The 18,077-nt window shown below is 33.1% G+C and overlaps 1 long non-coding RNA gene across 1 annotated transcript; it reads left to right on the forward strand.

The window, feature by feature from the left end:
- Positions 1-652: 652 nt before the first annotated feature.
- On the forward strand, positions 653-16,880 carry LOC116421185. The gene is made up of 3 exons (XR_004231485.1): positions 653-831; positions 13,033-13,215; positions 16,736-16,880. It is a non-coding gene; the product is annotated as an uncharacterized LOC116421185 (long non-coding RNA).
- The last annotated feature ends 1,197 nt before the right edge of the window (positions 16,881-18,077 follow it).

Below are 18,077 nucleotides of genomic sequence, written 5' to 3' on the forward strand. Positions count from 1 at the left end.
AACTGAGTCTTGGAAAGATTACAACTGGTACAACCTTTACTAGTCTTTAGACAATAATATCTGATGTACGATTGCCAAGCATATTAACATTTTTTTAAAAGGAATAAATATTCTCCAGGATTTGATTTGGCAGCTTTGTCTATCATCTACTTCTGGCTTGCTGAGTAGGAGTATTCTGTGAATAGTAATGTGAACATATTAACTGCTTTAACTAAAATTCATTCCCATGGTTTCTTGTCAATACCTAAATTAATCTTAAGACCATAGGATTTCTCAAGGTTTTCTACCTCTAAGAGGGAGATTATACGATTCAATTCAATTCAATAACTATTTAAGTGCCTGTTATTTGCTCAGTACTGCACTAGATGCTGGGAATAAAAAGACAAAAATGAAACAATATCTGGCTAGAGGGAGCTTACATTCTGTTAGACAATCTTACTTCCAAGAAGAATTCACAAGTCAGATGGAAATGTGGAAGATCCTGTTATCATGAAAATAAGTACTAGTTATTATTATAAGTTCTAGTTATGTTCTTAGGTGAAATGTTAGAAAATGGAAGGCTTTTCAGTTATAAAGACTAGTAATATGTAAGTAGAGAAATTGTATAAAATTATCAATAAAATATATTTAATAGAGTGCCAACTTCTCTCTGATTTGGAGGTAACTATAGGGCTTCTGTTCAACCTTCAACAGAATCTGGAATCACCAATGAACTTCTCAACCACTGCAGGTCAAAAATGTCATCTGTGACCACCACTATTTGCCAAGAAGTAGAGACAGAACAGAAAGTTATCAAGAGAAGACAGTATAATTCAATGGAAAGAGTAATAGGTATGGAACTTAAATTTAAATCCCAAAACTTTCACTTGGCCTATGGAATCTTGGCAATTCACTTTCCCTCCCCATATTTTAACCTAATAGCTAATCTGTAAGGTTACATTTTCCTTATCTGTTCAACAAGAGGATCAGTTATAGTCTTGAAGATTTCTCAGGTGCTTCCCAACTCTAATTCAAAACATCTTAAAGATCAGCTTCATCATTAAGGTCATCTTTGCTTCATGACTTAACAGATCTCCATTTGTTGGACTGTATTTACCAACAGCAGAGTGTGATATTGTATAATGAAAAGTATACTGAAAGTCGGGACACCATATTTATAATCATGTCTCTACCACTTGTTGGCTAATGGTATTGCTGAATCAAAAAGTGTGTGAGGTGTTGGGACTTTTCTGATATAATTCTATATTGTTTTTCCAATGGTTTGTCATATCTCTACAACAAGGAACTAGTGTGGTTTGTTTTTGTTTTTGTTGTTGTTTGGGGTTTTTTGGTAGTCCTTCCAACATTTTCCATTTTCATCTTTTGTAATTTTTTCAAACTGTTGAGTATGAGGTTACACCTAAGAGTTTTTTTTTTTTTAATCTGTTTTACTTTATTAGTGATTTGGAAAATTCTTCCATGTGATCAATGCTATTATTATATGTCTCATGTTTTGTTTATCCCTCTTGTATCTTTTGGCCACTTTTTAACTGGGAATGATTCTTCTTTTATGCTTGTTTTATCAATTCTCTGGTTACCTTAGATATCAGATCTTTATCAGAGAAATTTGCTGTGAAAAATTCCCCCACCCCCACCCCAAACCAACATATCTCTTAGTCTTTTCTGATGGTAAACAAGGCCATCAATTCTTACTTAGCCCTTCCTCTTTGAATGAATGTTGCCTCAGATAAACTGAGATCTGAGAAAATCTTAATTTAAAAAAGCCAAAATCACCCACTGAATCCTGGGCCATCACCAATCATCTTGACATTTGTCTTGTCACTAAAAGCCATAACTCTGGAGGAGAGAGAGAAATTGACAATTTTGTTTATTTCTGCCTCACTCAACTCCAATTCACATTCATGATGTTATCACCTTTTTCAAGACAAAAGAACAGGAGAACAATAAGTTAGCTTTATGACTTATAAGAAGCTTTTCCTTTTCTTTTAACTTCAGTTTTCCCATATATAAAGTTAGAAATCTACAAACTATGACACATGAGCCAAATATGTCCTGTATGTGTGTATATATATATATATATATATATAAAACCAGCAAGCTAAGAATGTGGCTAATCATTCTTAGCTCACCAGTCATATAAAGAGAGACCAGATTTGGCCTATGGGCCATGGTTTGCCAATCCCTAGAATATCTGATGTCCAGTGTCTCTTCCAGTTCTGACATTCTATGAATCTAAGCCTAGTTACTAATCATTGTCTGCCCTAACTGATTTTTTTTGGACCTGGACCTCCACATTCATTTGTGGAGTACTTTAAAGTTTTTTTTTTTTTATTGCAATAACAACAGTAGTAATAAGAAACCTACAAAGTCTTCAGAATGCAATATGCAGATACACATATATACATACACATATATTCATATATAAAAATAGTGTTTATATGTACATATGTCTACATACATTTTTTAATATCTCTATCTCTATGTCACTTGAGTCTCAGGTATTATTCCCTTTGTACAAGTGATAAAACTGGAGCTAGAGATAATACCCAATTTGCTCATAATAATACAATTAGTAAATTATGAGGAAGGATTTGAGCATGTGCCTTACCTAACTCCAAATTCAGAATTTTCTTTATACCTTAATGAGGTATATAGTTCAAATAAAATCAATCTTTATATAGTTTTAATTCACTCTTTTCCCAGAGTCATATAACTAGTAAGAGGTAAAATCAGGATTTGAATCCAGGGTTTTACTCATCTTGAATCTCCTGCATCTAAATCTAGTGTGGTTTTCCCCACCTCATACTGCCTATCCCTAGATAGGCTACTCAATCTTTCTATTCACATATTTTACATTTAAAAACCTCATTTCAATCCTGCATGTTTATTCTTGCCCAGGTCTAAGTCAAACCAGGCCAGTGATTAAGACTCAGATGAGGATGCAATGAAACACTCAAAGACTACCTAAAAGTTAATAAAAATAAATTATTTAACAATACAATATTTTAAAAGATTCAATCACTGATTCAATTGTACTCAATTTGCCTCCCTCCATATTTGCAATAGCAAAAGCATGCTATCAGAAAGATGCCTTGATTTGCAAAGCAAGCTTGGACTGGGTATATTTTAGGCAGATAAGAAGCTATGCCAGTGCTTCAAGCCATCATTTAAAAATCAATCAAGACCCATGGATGGCCTCTTTTATTCCCCACAGAGAGACCCATCATCCCCAGCCCATAGGAGCTTTTAGAGATAGAAGCTATAAAGTGGTTTAAGAGTGAGACAGACCTAGAATAGGAGATATAATCAAATCAGCAAGCATTTATTAAATACCCATTATATATCCAATACTTATAAAAGTGAAATGATTCTTACCCTCAAGGAGCTTACATTCTATTGGGGAGGAGATAATAAATACAATGAGTTCAATAAGAAGCAAGTATAAAATGTGTGTGTGTGTGTATGTGTGTATGTGTGTGTGTGTAGGTGTGCATGTGTATGTAAAATAAATGCACAATGATCTGAGCAAGGGTCACTAGTAGGGAAATTACAGAAGATCAGCACTATTATGTGAGTCATTTGGTTAATGCAAAGTCCTTGGTGGAGTCCCTGTCCTGGGAACAGAGTGTCCTGCCATATATATATGAAGACCATATCTCTAGTGGATTACAAGAGTTGGGAAAACCACTTTCTCTTAATGTAACTAAAACAGTTGCTTCAATATTATCTTTGTCTCATCATGTAGGCCTTTTTGTAATAGTGTATATGGGCTAGGAGAGTTAAAGCCAGAGAAAATAAGCTTCAAGATCAATGCAAGGGGGTAAAGCCAAGATGGCGGAGAAGACACATGCATCTGTCTAAGCTCTTCCAGTCCCTCAGACTATTTTTTTCATGATAAGGTCTTGGAATTAGTGCTTGTCTGAAAAAAACAAATGAATATTGGGAGTACAATACATTACCAACAGAATACATACTCGAAATTCACCAGAAAAGGTCTGCTTTTGCTCATGGACAGGAACAGTTAGACCAGGCACAAACCATCGGCAGGCAGTGAGAGCACAGAAGGCAGCTAACACTGAGCAGACAAGAGGCGGGGAGGGGTATGGTCACAGTCAGCAGAAAATTTGGGGGGAGAACTTTACCACAATGTGAGCTATTTTGCCCTGGTAGCAAACCAGTAAATCAGCAGAGAAGCTATAAATACGGAGGTAAAGACGTTAATCTCCAAATGCTAGGGTCTCTTGGGACCTGGCCACACCCACCCAGCACTAGGAGTGACTCAGCATGCTCTCAGAGTCTCAGAGAGTGGCCGCTGTACAGGCAGCTCAGCTATTGCTGTTCCATTGCTGCTTCACTGCTACTTCCTATTGTCTGTAGAGGAAGCTTGGTAACACCACACTGACCAAAAAAACAGACCTCATTTGCTTTTTTGTGTGTGTTTGTTTTCTTTGTTTCTTTTTTTGTCGAAATGAGTAAAAAATTAAAATGGGCTCTAATTATAGATAGCTTCTATATGGATAGGGAGCAGACTTTAAACCCTGAGGAGACTAAAAGCACAGTGTTTCCAGATGAATCCCCAAAAGAAGATATGATCTGGTCCTCAACACACAAGACTCTCATAGAAGAAATTTAAAGAGCTTTTACAAGAGAGCTACAAGAAAAATGGGGAAAGGAAAGGGAAGCTTGGCAAGAGGATCTGAATAAGTCATTGCACTCATATAAAGATAGAGTGGATAAAGAAATAAAATCCCTGAAAAACAGAATTAGTGAATTGGAAAAGGTAAACAATTCCAAAGAAAACAAAATTAGTGAATTGGAAAAAGAAAAAAAACTCTCTTAAAAAAAATAAAATTGGAGAAATGGGGAAAAAATCCATAGAAGAAAGCAATTCATTTAAAAACTCAATTGAACAATTACAAAAGGAAATTTAAAAAGTAAATAAAGAAAATAATTCATTAAAAATCAGAATTGAACAAATGGAAATGAATGACTCAAGGAGACACCAAGAATCAGTCAAGCAAAACCAAAAAAAAAAAAAAGAAAACATTTTTAAAAATGTTAAATATCTACTTGGGAAAACAACAGACCTGGAAAATAGATCTAGGAGAGATAATCTGAAAATTATTGGACTTCCTGAAAATTATGATGAAAACAAAGAGCCTAGAAACTATTTTCCAAGAAATCATCAAAGAGAACTGCCCAGATGTTATAGAAATAGGGTAAAATAGACATTGAAAGAATTCATCGATCACCTATTCAAAGAGACCCCAAAATCAAAACTCCAAAAAATATTGTGGCTAAATTCCAGAACTATCAGACCAAGGGAAAAATATTACAAGCAGCTAGGAAAAAAAAAACTATTCAAATACAGAGGAGCTACAATAATGATTACTCAGGATTTAGCAACATCCATGTTAAAGGATCAAAGGGGCCTGGAATCTGATATTCTGAAAGGCTAAGGAACTTGGTATGCAGCCAAGAATAACTTACCCAGCTAAAATGAGCATTTTTTTCCCAGGAAAGAAGATGGACATTCAATGAAGTAGGTGAATTTCATCTATTTCTGACAAAAACAAAAAACAAAAAAAACAAAAAACAAAAACAGAACTAAACAAAAAATTTGATCTCCAAATATAGGACTCAAGAGAAACATAAAAAGGTAAAAGTAATCTTGGGAACTATATTTCTGTTATGAGTATACATAAAAAATACATGTATAATTTGATTTTACTATTATAATATAAAAAAGAAACTAGAGATGGAAAGGAAATTGTACCAGAAAAAGGGTAAAGTGAGGGTACTATATCTCATGAAGAGACAAAGGAAACCTATTATATCTGAGGGAAAGAAGGAAGGGGGAAGAACACAGCATGTATTTTACTCTCATCAAAATTGGCTTAAAGAGAAAAATATTAGACATATTCGATTTACAGAGAAACTTCTCCTACCCCATTGAAAAGTGAGAAGGGAAAAGTGAAAAGGGAAGGAGTAAGCTAAGTGGAAGGGAATACAGAAATTGTGAGGAAAGGGGGTAAGAAAAGAGGAGGAATTCTAAGGTGAGGGGAGGGATCCTAAAAAGGAAGGGCTGTGTGAGACAAGTGGTGCTCACAAGTTTAATACTGGGGAAGGAGATAAGGGGAACGGAAAGGAGAAAATCATAAGCTGGGGTTAACAAGATAGCAGGAAATACAGAATGATTAATTTTAATGATAAATGTGAATGGGGTGAACTCCCCCATAAAGTGGAGAGGGATAGCAGACTGCATTAAAAGCCAGAACCCTACAATATCTTGTTTACAGGAAACATACTTGAAGCAGGGCAATACATACAGAGTAAAGGTAAAAGGCTGGAACAATGCTTCAAGTGAAGTAAAAAAAATCAGGAATAGCCATCCTGATCTCAAATCAAGCAAAAGCAAAAATTGTTCTAATTAAAAGAGATAAGGAAGGAAGCTATCTTGCTAAAGGGTAGCATAGATAATGAAGCAATATAAATATTAAACATATATGCACCAAGTGGTGTGTCATCTAAATTTTGAAAGGAGAAATCAAGAGAGCTGCAAGGAGAAATAGACAGCAAAACTATAATAGTGGGAGATCTCAACCTTACACTCTAAGAACTAGATAAATAAAACCACAAAATAAATAAGAAAGAAGTCAATGAGGTAAATAGAATACTAGAAAAGTTAGGTATGATAGATCTTTGGAGAAAAGTAAATGGAGATAGAAAGGAGTATACTTTCCATCAACCTATACAAAAATTGACCACATATTAGGACATCAAAACCTCAAATTAAAATGCAGAAAGGCAGAAATATTAAATGTATACTTTTCAGAGCACAATGCAATGAAAATTACATTCAATAAAAAAACATGGGAAAATAGACCAAAAAATAATTGGAAACTAAACTATTAAATTAATAAATAAAACTAAGGATTGATTTTATGAAAAAAAACCAACAAAATCAATAAACCCTTAGTAAATTTGATTAGAAAAAGGAAAGAGGAAAGTTAAATTGTTAGTCTTAAAAAAGAAAAGGGAAATCTTGCCACTAATGAAGAGGAAATTAGAGCAATAATTAGGAGCTACTTTGCCCAACTTTATGCCAATAAATTAGATAACTTAAATGGAATGGAAGAATACCTTCAAAATTATAGCTTTCCCAAGTTAACAGAGGAAGAAGTAAATTGGTTAAACAGTCCTATCTTAGAAAAAGAAATAGAAAAAGCTATTAATCAACTCCCCAAGAAAAAATCTCCAGGACCAGATGGATTTACATGTGAATTCTACCAAACATTTAAAGAACAATTAACTCCAATGCTATATTAACTATTTGAAAAATTGGGATTTAAGGAGCCCTACTAAATTCCTTTTATGACACAGACATGATACTGATACCTAAACCAGTAGGCTGGAAACAGAGAAAGAAAATTATAGACCAATCTCCCTAATGAATATTGATGATAAAATCTTAAATGAAATATTAGCAAAAAGATTACAGAAAATCATCCCCAGAATGATACACCATGACCAATTATGATTTATACCAGGAATACAGGGCTGGTTCATTATTAGAAAAACTGTTAGCATAATTGACTATATCAATAACCAAATTAACAAAAACCATATGATCATCTCAATAGATGCAGAAAAAGCATTTGATAAAATCCAACATCCATTCCTATTAAAAACACTTGAGAGTGTAGGACTAAATGGACTTTTCTTTAAAATAATCAGCAGCATCTATTTAAAACCATCAATAAGCATCATATATAATGGGGATAAACTGGAACCATTCCCAATAAGATCAGGAGTGAAACAAGTTTGCCCACTATCACCATTACTATTCAATATTATATTAGAAATGCTAGCATCAGCAATAAGAGTTGAGAAAGAAATTAAAGGAATTAGAGTAGGTAATGAGGAAACCACATTATCACTCTTTGCTAATGATATGATGGTATACTTAGAGAACCCCAGAGATTCTACTAAAAAGCTATTAGAAATAATCTACAACTTTAGCAAAGTTTCAGGTTACAAAATAAATCCACATAAATCCTCAGCATTTTTATACATCACCAATAAAATCCGATAGCAAGAAATACAAAGAGAAATTCCATTTAAAATAACTGTTGATAGCATAAAATATTGGGAATCTATCTGCCAAAGGAAAGTCAGGAGTTATATGAGTAAAATTACAAAACGCTTTCCACACAAATAAAGTCAGATTTAAACAATTGGAAAAATATTAAGTGCTCTGGGATAGGCCGAGCAAATATAATAAAGATGACAATATCACCTAAACTAATCTATTTATTTAGTGCTATACCAATCAGACTCCCAAGAAAGTATTTTAATGACCTAGAAAAAAATAACAACAAAATCAAGTCTTTCAAGGGAACTAATGAAAAAAAAAAAATCAAATGTAGACAGCTTAGCTATATACCTGATCTAAAACTATATTATAAAGCAGTGATACCAAAACCATTCGGTATAGACTAGTTCATCAGTGGAATAGGTTAGGTTCACAGGACAAAATAGTCAATAACTATAACTAGCTAGTGTTTAACAAACCCAAAGATCTCAACTTTGAGATAAGAATTCACTATTTGACAAAAACTGCTGGGAAAACCAGAAATTAGTATGGCAGAAACTAGGCATGGACCCACACTTAACACCATACCCCAAGATAAGATCAAAATGGGTTCATGATTTAGGCATAAAGAATAAGATTGTAAATAAATTAGAGGAACATAGGATAGTATACCTCTCAGAGTTGTAGAGGAGGAAGGAATTTGTGACCAAAGAAGAACTAGAGATCATTATTGATCACAAAATAGAAAAATTGTATTATATCAGGTTAAAAAGCTTTTGTACAAACAAAACTTATGCAAAAAAAGATTAGAAGGGAAGCAATAAACTGGGAAAACATTTTTACAGTTAAAGGTTCTGATAAAGGCCTCAATTCCAAAATATATAGAGAATTGATTCTAATTTATGAGAAATCAAGCCATTCTCCAATTGATAAATGGTCAAAGGATATGAACAATCAATTTTCAGATGATGAAATTGAAACTATTTCTACTTATATGAAAGGGTGTTCCAAATCACTATTGATCAGAGAAATGCAAATTAAGACAACTCTGAGATACCACTACATCCCTGTCAGATTGACTAAGATGACAGGAAAAGATAATGATGAATGTTGGAGGGGATGCAGGAAAACTGGGACATTGTTGGTGGAGTTGTGAATGGATCCAATCATTCTGGAGAACAATTTGGAACTATGCTCAAAAAGTTATCAAAGTGCACATACCCAGTAGTGTTACTCTTGGGCATATATCCCAAAGAGATATTAAAGAAGGGAAAGTGACCTATATGTGCCAAAATGTTTGTGGCAAGCTCTTTTTGTAGTATTTAGAAACTGGAAATTGAATGGATGCCCATCAATTGGAGAATGGTTGGGTAAATTGTGGTATATGAATGTTATGGAATATTATTTTTCTGTAAGAAATGACCAGCAGGAGGAATACAGAGAGGTTTGGAGAGAGTTACATGAACTGATGCTAAGTGAAATGAGCAGAACCAGGAGATCATTATGCACTTCAACAACCATACTATATAAAGATATATTCTGATAGAAGTGGATATCTTTGACAATGAGAAGATCCAATTCAGTTCTGTTTGATCAATGATGGACAGAATCAGCGACACCCAGAAAGAAACACTGAGAAATGAGCGTAAACTATTTGCATTTTTGTTTTTCTTCCCAGGTTATTTTTACCTTCTGAATCCAATTTTTCTTGTGCAACAAAAGAACTGTATGGATCCGTACACATATATTGTATTTAAGATATAATTTAACATGTTTAACATGTATGAGACTGCCTGTCATCTAGGCAAGGGAGTGGAGGGAGGGAAGGGAAAAGTTGGAACAGAAGTGAGTGCAAGGGACAATGTTGAAAAATTACCCATGCATATGTTCTATCAATAAAAAGCTATAATAAAGAAAGATTAATCCAAGAAAGCCCAATTCTATTTATCTTTGTGAAGTTTGTCCTGTGCATAACCACTTTCTGAAGGATGGAAAATTGGAATAACCAAGTAAATTGTATATCTGGGCTGAGATACACAGTATATCTAGGAATTCCTTAAAACACTATATTCACACAGACATGGTCAGTTATTTTCCAAGCAAAGCTATATGACATTCTAAATTCTCTGCCATGAAGCTTTCTTTTTGTTCTTACAGAGCAAAAGTTTTATCTTTGAAATCTAACCATAATATTTTCTGCCTTTCTGTGTTTTAATATTCTACCTTGAGATGAAGGTCTTTGCTTACCTATCATATTTTTCTATTTAATAGTAAATTTCATGAGGGTTGTAGGTTAAAAGGGCAGCAAAATCTAAAACATTAAAAAGGTAAACATTTGAAGTACACTTTTTTTTGGAATTTAGTATTGGAAATCCAGTTTTTTGGATTTGGATTGGAACTGAATGCAATTGGAAAATTGCATCCAGACTGAGGGTAATGGATTAAGAAATTAGGAGAAATCCTAATTATTGGATGTACCAATGAGGCTAAAGAGATAGTAGAGGAGAGGAGAGAAAATAAGTTTAAAATCACAGTTGAGGAAAGTCATGGACCAATGGCTAGTTTAGTGATGGCAGTACTATGGAGTAAAAGTAGACATATGTTAAGTCAAAGAAGCAAAGAAACTATGAGTCTGAGAAACCTAATTAGCTATATGCTTTCTTTTATGACTAAGTCAAATATACCAAAATATAGTGGAAAGAATACTAAAATTGCAGTTAGGAGACATGGGTTCAAATTCCGATGCTATTGCAAATCACTTCATCTCTATGATGTTTTCTACATCAGTAAAAGGAAGAATTTTCTTCTTCTACAAATTTCCTGACTCCAAATCCAAAACTTATCTTCTGTGCCAAGCTGTTTCTAAGGACTTTTTTTATTGTGGTTTCCAAATAACAATGATAAATCATTTTTGCTAAAATGATTGATAGGAATTATGATCATAAGATAATAGAATAGAGCTGGAAGAAGTCATGAAGGTCACCAAGTCCAATCTCTTCACTTTACAGATGAGGAAAATGAAACACAATACACTGCTTAGCACACCTTTAGGTCTATTAAAAATCTATTAAAGTAGGCCTCTAATATTTGTTGCTCCATGCTCTAAAGCAGTGCTTCTCAAACTTTTGTTTTCACTATCTTTATCCTATTAAAAATTATTGAGGATCTCTCCAAAGTGTTTTCTGTTATCTGGATTATATTTATAGACATTTACCATATTGGAAATAAAAAATATTTTTTAATTTGTAGAACCTCTAAAAAAAGTTTCAGAGATCCCCAGGATTCTCTCTAGGGGTTCTTAAACTTTTTAAATAGGGGGCCAGTTCACTGTCCCTCAGACTGTTGGAGGGCTGGACTATAGTAAAAACAAAAATTTTGTTTCGTGGGCCTTTAAATAAAGAAACTTCATAGCTCTGGGTGAGGGGGAGAAACATCCTCAGTTTCCTCATCTGGCCTGTGGGCTGTAGTTTGAGAACCCCTGCTCTAGACCACACTTTGAGAACCACTGCAAAGAGATGCTCCAGTAATTCATGTGCTTCTCCTTCCTTATCCATCGACTTATTAGAAAGGACTGATTTAGATGCTTTAAAAAAAAAAAAAAAAAAAAAAAAACTTGGAGGCATCTCTCTACTATGACTTAGGTTTTCACCTATGCTATTCAAGAGACTGGGTTGAAAAAATTCAGTTCATTTTACAGATGAAGACACTGAGCTCCAGAGAGATTAAGAATTTGCTGTTTAGTTGTTCAGTCATGTCTGACATTTCATAAGCCTATTTCAGATTTTCTTAGCAAAGATACTGGAATGATTTACCATTTTATTCTCCAACTAATTTTCATAGGTGAGGAAACTGAGTCAAACAAGATTAGGTGATTTGTCCAGAGTCACATAGTTAGTCTTGAAGGTGGATTCAGACTCGAGAGCATGAGCTTTCCTGATTTTAGGCCTACTATTCTAAAACATTCAGTTCAACACTATATTCTGACAGTTAGGATTACTTGAATCATCAGATCATTCTACACAACAATATATATTTTTTTAAATCTAAGAAATTATTTTAAGTTGATTACTTTTCATTCTCTGGGTCAGGTGTATGCCTCTTCACAAATGTGTTCTTCAACTTTCTATCTTAGTAGGTATAATATAATTTAGGATTTCATGGGACCCAAGATATCATGTAAACCAGCTTCTTCTTTTTACACAGAAGCTGGATGTTCAGAACAGGAAAGTGATTAACTCAATGTATTAAATATCAGAAGCAGGTTTAAAACCTAGGACCCCTGGTTTCATATTCATTTCTCTTCCCATGATACTGATGAAGTACTTTTGTTGTCAATACAATAGGTAGAGCATTGGACATGGAGTCAAAAAAAAAACTTGAATTCAAATTTTACCTCAGACACTTTGCTATTTGACTCTTAGCAAATTATTTGCCTTGGGATAGCAGGTTGCCCAATGGAGATAGAACACCAGACTCAGAGTAAGGAAAACTCATATTCTTCAATCTGAATCCAGCTTCAAGCACTAGCTATGGGACTGTAGGCAAGTCGCCTAACCCCCTTTGTCTCAGTTTCCTCATCTGTAAAATGAATTGGAGAAGATGGTAAATCACCCCAGTATTTTTGTCAAGAAAATATGAAACAGAGTCATGAAAAGTCAGACAGAACTAAACAACTAAACAACAAATCACTTTACTTCCCTGGACCCCAGTTTCCTCATCTGTAAAATAAACGAGTTCAACCCAAAAGCCTCAAAAGTCTCTTCTCTATTAATATAGTCTCATCACAGTAAAAGTGCCTCCTTGTTAGCACTGTTGTACCCTCTAACCTCTAGTTTCATGTTATTCAAAGCAGATGAATCAGGACCAATTAAAAAACAATCACAGGTCTCTGTTAACCTGGTTTTGGTAGATCTAACTCTCCATTCTTCTTTCTTTAGCACAACTTATGAGAAATGAGGCAAAGCCACAAAGACAAATCTACTTTGTATCAATGGCACATGTGGGAAGTGGAACAGTGCAAAACATGACAAATGACAGGGAGGCATTTTGGCCTATCATGTCTTAATTTACAAAATTCATCTGTGGATTAAAAATAACCTTCCTGAAGGACCTACAACAAGGTGAGATGTGGGAGAAGCAGCAGCAGCACAATCCAAAAACACTCCCTATTGGGAATCAATGTCACAAAGCTAGTACACAATATTTAGCAATGTTTAGTTGAAAGACAAAAAGAATTTTTCATCTTTTTCATAATCATAGATATACTTGGATATAATTGAATCTTTTCAAGGTTTAATATCTCTGAATTAGAATTAGCATGGCCATTTGTTGATGTTTTCTGTCATTAGATAATGCATTATTAATATTTTTTAATAAATGAAACTCTGTCTTCTGTCCATACCATCATCTCAACTCCATCTTCTTGAGAAATAAAGAATTACAAAATCCAAGTTACAAACATATGTGGTGAAACAAAAACATTGGTCTTGACTATATATATATATATATATATATATATATATATTCTGAATTTATCACTTCTCTGCCTTGATGAAATATGATACCATATTTCATCCTAAGTCCTGTGGAATTTAAGTCCTGAGTGGTGGTCAAACAGATAGAAGAATCAGAAAGTTGCAGTTTTACAAAAACTCAGAGAGATGAGAAAGTATCCAAGAAGAAAGGTTGCTTAACAGTGTCAAAAATAACCCAAAAATCAGGAAGGAAGAAGATTGAAAGAGGCCATCAGATTTGATAGTAAAAAGAACATAGATAAAGGAACATTTGGAGAAAGCAGTTTCATTTGAATGATGAGGTCAGAATCCAGATTGTAATAGATTTCAAAGTGAGAGAAAAGGTAATGAAAGCAACAATTATAAACAGCTTTTTCTCTTTTATTCTGTTTACTTTGTATATAAAAGCTGGCATAAACCCTACTTGCCCCTGACTTCACACCAGCCAGTTAAACCAGAACTGCTTATTAGTTGCATGGCAAACAGCTATGTAAGTAATGAATTACCCAGAGGAAAAGTAGCTCCCAGAGGTATCTGGCATTTTCTCCCTTAACTAACTGCCTTCAGCTCTTCCTAAATCATGTCACTTCTGTGGTACTAATTACTTCCTGGCATCAGAGCAGTGTGTTTCTATGAAACTTTCACAGAAAACTTTTTGGAAATCAAATATGGCCTCTAAATTAGCATCCTACTATTGTAGCAAGTGCTACAATAGTACTACTATTGCAGTAGATACCTAGATTGATTTATGTAGTTAATTTGGGTTTTTAGAATAGTCAAAATGACTTAGTCACTCTAACTTATCCTTAACAATACTGTTGTTAAAACATTATTTTAATTCTTCTCTGCTTTTTATTATTTCATTCAAATCTGTACATGTTTTTCTAAAATCATCAAGCTCATCATTGCTTATAGAATAGTGGTATTCCATCACAATCATATAGCACAACCTGTTCAGTCATTGCCCAACTGACAGGCAGAGGAGCAATTTCCAGTTTTTTGCCACTACAAAGAGAGATGCTATAAACATTTTAGAACAAATAAGTTCTTTTTGTTTTTCCTTAATCATCTTGGGGTCAAAGGCATAAGAAATTAGAAAACTCTTTGAGCATAATTCCTGATTGTCTTTCAAAATAGTTGTATCAATTCAATTTTAACAACAATGAATTAGTGTTTCAATTTTTCACATCCCCTCCAACATTTTTTGCTTTCCCTTTCATCATTTTACCTAATCTAATAGGTATAAAATTACATCTCAAGGTTGTTTTTTATTTGCATTTCTCTAATCAATAATGATTTGGAACATTTTTTCATATGCTATAATTTTTTTTTATTTCTTCCTCAGAAAACTGCCTATTCATAGCCTCTTGCCATTTATCAATTGCAGAATAAATGACTAGTATTCTTAGATATCTGATAAAGTTCTTTATGTACTTAAAATATGAGACCTATATCTGAAAAAATGTCTATAAAAAGTATTTTGGTTATATTTTTTCATTTGTACAAAACCTTTTTAATTTGATATAATTGAAATAATCCCTTTTAACACCTCATTCTTCTATCTCTTGTTTATTCATAAATTGTTTGCTAGGCTATAAATCTGATATATCATATGTTCCATAATCTTCAAATTTTCTTGTAATATTTCTATTTATATGTAGGTAATGTATCCATTTTTATTTCATTTTGGTAAATTGTATAAGATATTGGTCCATGGCCAATTTCTGCCAGACTGATTTCCAGGTGTTCCTAAAATTTTTACCAAATAATTAGTTCTTATAGTGAAAATTTAAATCTTTACAACTTAATTCAAATATAAGCTTAATATATTTAACTGCTATTCTACTCTGTTCCATGGATCTACTTTTCTATTTCATTTAACTTTTCTGGATTTGCTTCTTTATCCATGAAGTGGAAATTGAATTAGATGATCCCAAAGTTCTCTTCCAAATTTAATATTCTGATTCAAATAGTTCTGTGTATTTGACTTTTCCTTTTGCCATCACAAAATTAGTATGTTTCTTTTGAATAATGTCAAAACTGAAATAAATAGATTTGGATGACTGCTAAAAATCTGACTTTACAGTTCTTTTTATGTGAAAAATAGTTCAATTCATATTTGTGAAATTTGTGAAAAATGTGAATTTATGACCTTGAATTTATCAGAGATGGTAAAATTACTTCTTGAGTTCAATTAATATATTATAATTATCTGAAGGTGAAATATTCATGGTAATTACCATCCTATTTCATATCAAAGATATATAAGCAATGAACAAATATATGCATATCCATACATATATGCATATACTTATTTGTATATATCTATGTGTGTATAGATATATGTAATATCTATATAAAATCAAATCTCAAAAAATGAATTGCAAACTATTAATAATTGCTTAAAAGAATGCTTCAAATCACTAACAACAACATAAATCCAATTAAGACAACCCTGAGGTTTCACTTCATACACTGCAACTTGGTAAAGAAAAGAGCAATAATAAATATTGGAGGGGTTATGGGAAGGTAGACATACTAGTGCATTACAACTTAATGCAATCCTTTTGAAAGGCAATAGGAAATTAGAAAAATAAAATTACTAAAATCATCATACCTTTTGTCCAAGAAAGCCCCTTACTAGATATCCTTAAGAAGGTCATTGATGATAAGAAAGTCTCTCTATAAGTCAAAACATAGGAACATTTTTGTGATAGCAAAGAATTAGAAAAGATGCTCATTTATTGATTAATGGCTAAAAAATGAAATACATAAATGGAATACAACTGCTATAAGAAATTGTGAATATATTAAAAACAAAGTAATACAGAATATTTAGATGAATTGTTTCAAAATGGAATGAGTTGAGTCAAGAAAAAAAGTACAAGGACTACAATGTAAAAAGAATAATCACAAAGAACCTAAAAGTGAATGTTGCAAAATTATTTTAAAAACAAACATAAAATAATTAACGATACAAGAGGTATGAGATGATATTCACATCCCATTCTTTGTAGAGATGAGAGGTCCACCTGTGTTGTACATTACAAATATTTTAAAATTATATTGATGAATGATAACTTGTGCCAATTTTTTTCCTTTTCTTTTTCTTTCTTTTGTCCTCTAGAAAATGCTATTTGTTATATAGGATGAACTTCTAGATAAGAGAAGAAAAAATCATGGTGATGTATAGAGGATACCAATAAAAACTTGTTTGTAAAAATGTTAAGTACATATGCGGTGTATTGGAAAAAAAATATCACTACAACTGAATGAGGTGTGTGGATTGTATTTTTGGGCTATTTCAATCAATGAGCAATATACTTTAGTAGAACTAGATTTATCATGTGATACCTTAAGAAATTGATTTTGCAATTTGGAACTATACTCAAAAAGTTATCAGTCTGCATACCCTTGGATCCAGCAGTGTTTCTACTGGTATTATATCCCAAAGAGATCTTAAAGGAGGGAAAGGGACCCAAATGTGCAAAAATTTTGTGGCAGCCCTCTTTGTAGTGGCAAAAAATAGAAACTGAGTGTATGCCCATCAGTCAGTGAATGGCTGAATAAGTTATGATATATGAATGCTATGGAATACTGTTGTTCTGTTAGAAATTATCAGCAGGATGATGTCAGAGAGGCCTGGAGAGACTTGCATGAATTGATGCTAAGTGAAATGAAAAGAACCAGGAGATCATTATACATGGCAACAACAAAACTATACGATGATCAATTCCGATGCATATGGCTCTCTTCAACATTGAGATGATTCAAACCAGTTCCACTTGTGCAGTGATGAAGAGAGCCATCTACACCCAGAGAGAGAACCATGGGAACAGAGTGTGGTTCACAACACAGCATTTTTACTCTTTCTGTTGTTATTTGCTTGCATTTTGTTTTCTTTCTCAGTTTTTCTTTTTCTTCCTTCTTGATCTGATTGTCTTTATGCAACAACTGTATAAATATGCATACATATATTGGACCTAACATGTATTTCAACATATTTAACATGTATTGGATTGCCTGCCAGCTAGGGGAGGAGGTGAGGGTAAGGATGGGAAAGTTTGGAACAAAAGGTTATTCAAGGATCAATGTTGAAAAAATTATCCATGCATATGCTTTGCAAATAAAAAAGCTTTAATTAAAAAAGGGAAAAAAGGAATTGATTTTGAATTTTAAAATATTAATTTTATAAAAGATTGCTCAGCTAAGTGAATCAAAGAAATTTTATGCATTTGAAATTTTAATTGTAGGGAAAATTATTGGTGAATTGAGTTATTGGTGTACCTATATAGCAAGAAGACAAAAATTTCTTTTGTGACTAGTAAATTGGTTTTAAAGATACTTGTCTACTAAGAGATTATATATGTTACAAGCATAGCTAATGCCATCACGGGAGAAAGCCTGAACTTCTTGAGGAGTTTGGAAGTTTAAATTTTGTCATTTTTGTAATAGCAGGATACTGTATA

This window comes from Sarcophilus harrisii, chromosome 2 (genome assembly GCF_902635505.1).
Source record: "Sarcophilus harrisii chromosome 2, mSarHar1.11, whole genome shotgun sequence".
NCBI lineage: Eukaryota > Metazoa > Chordata > Mammalia > Dasyuromorphia > Dasyuridae > Sarcophilus > Sarcophilus harrisii.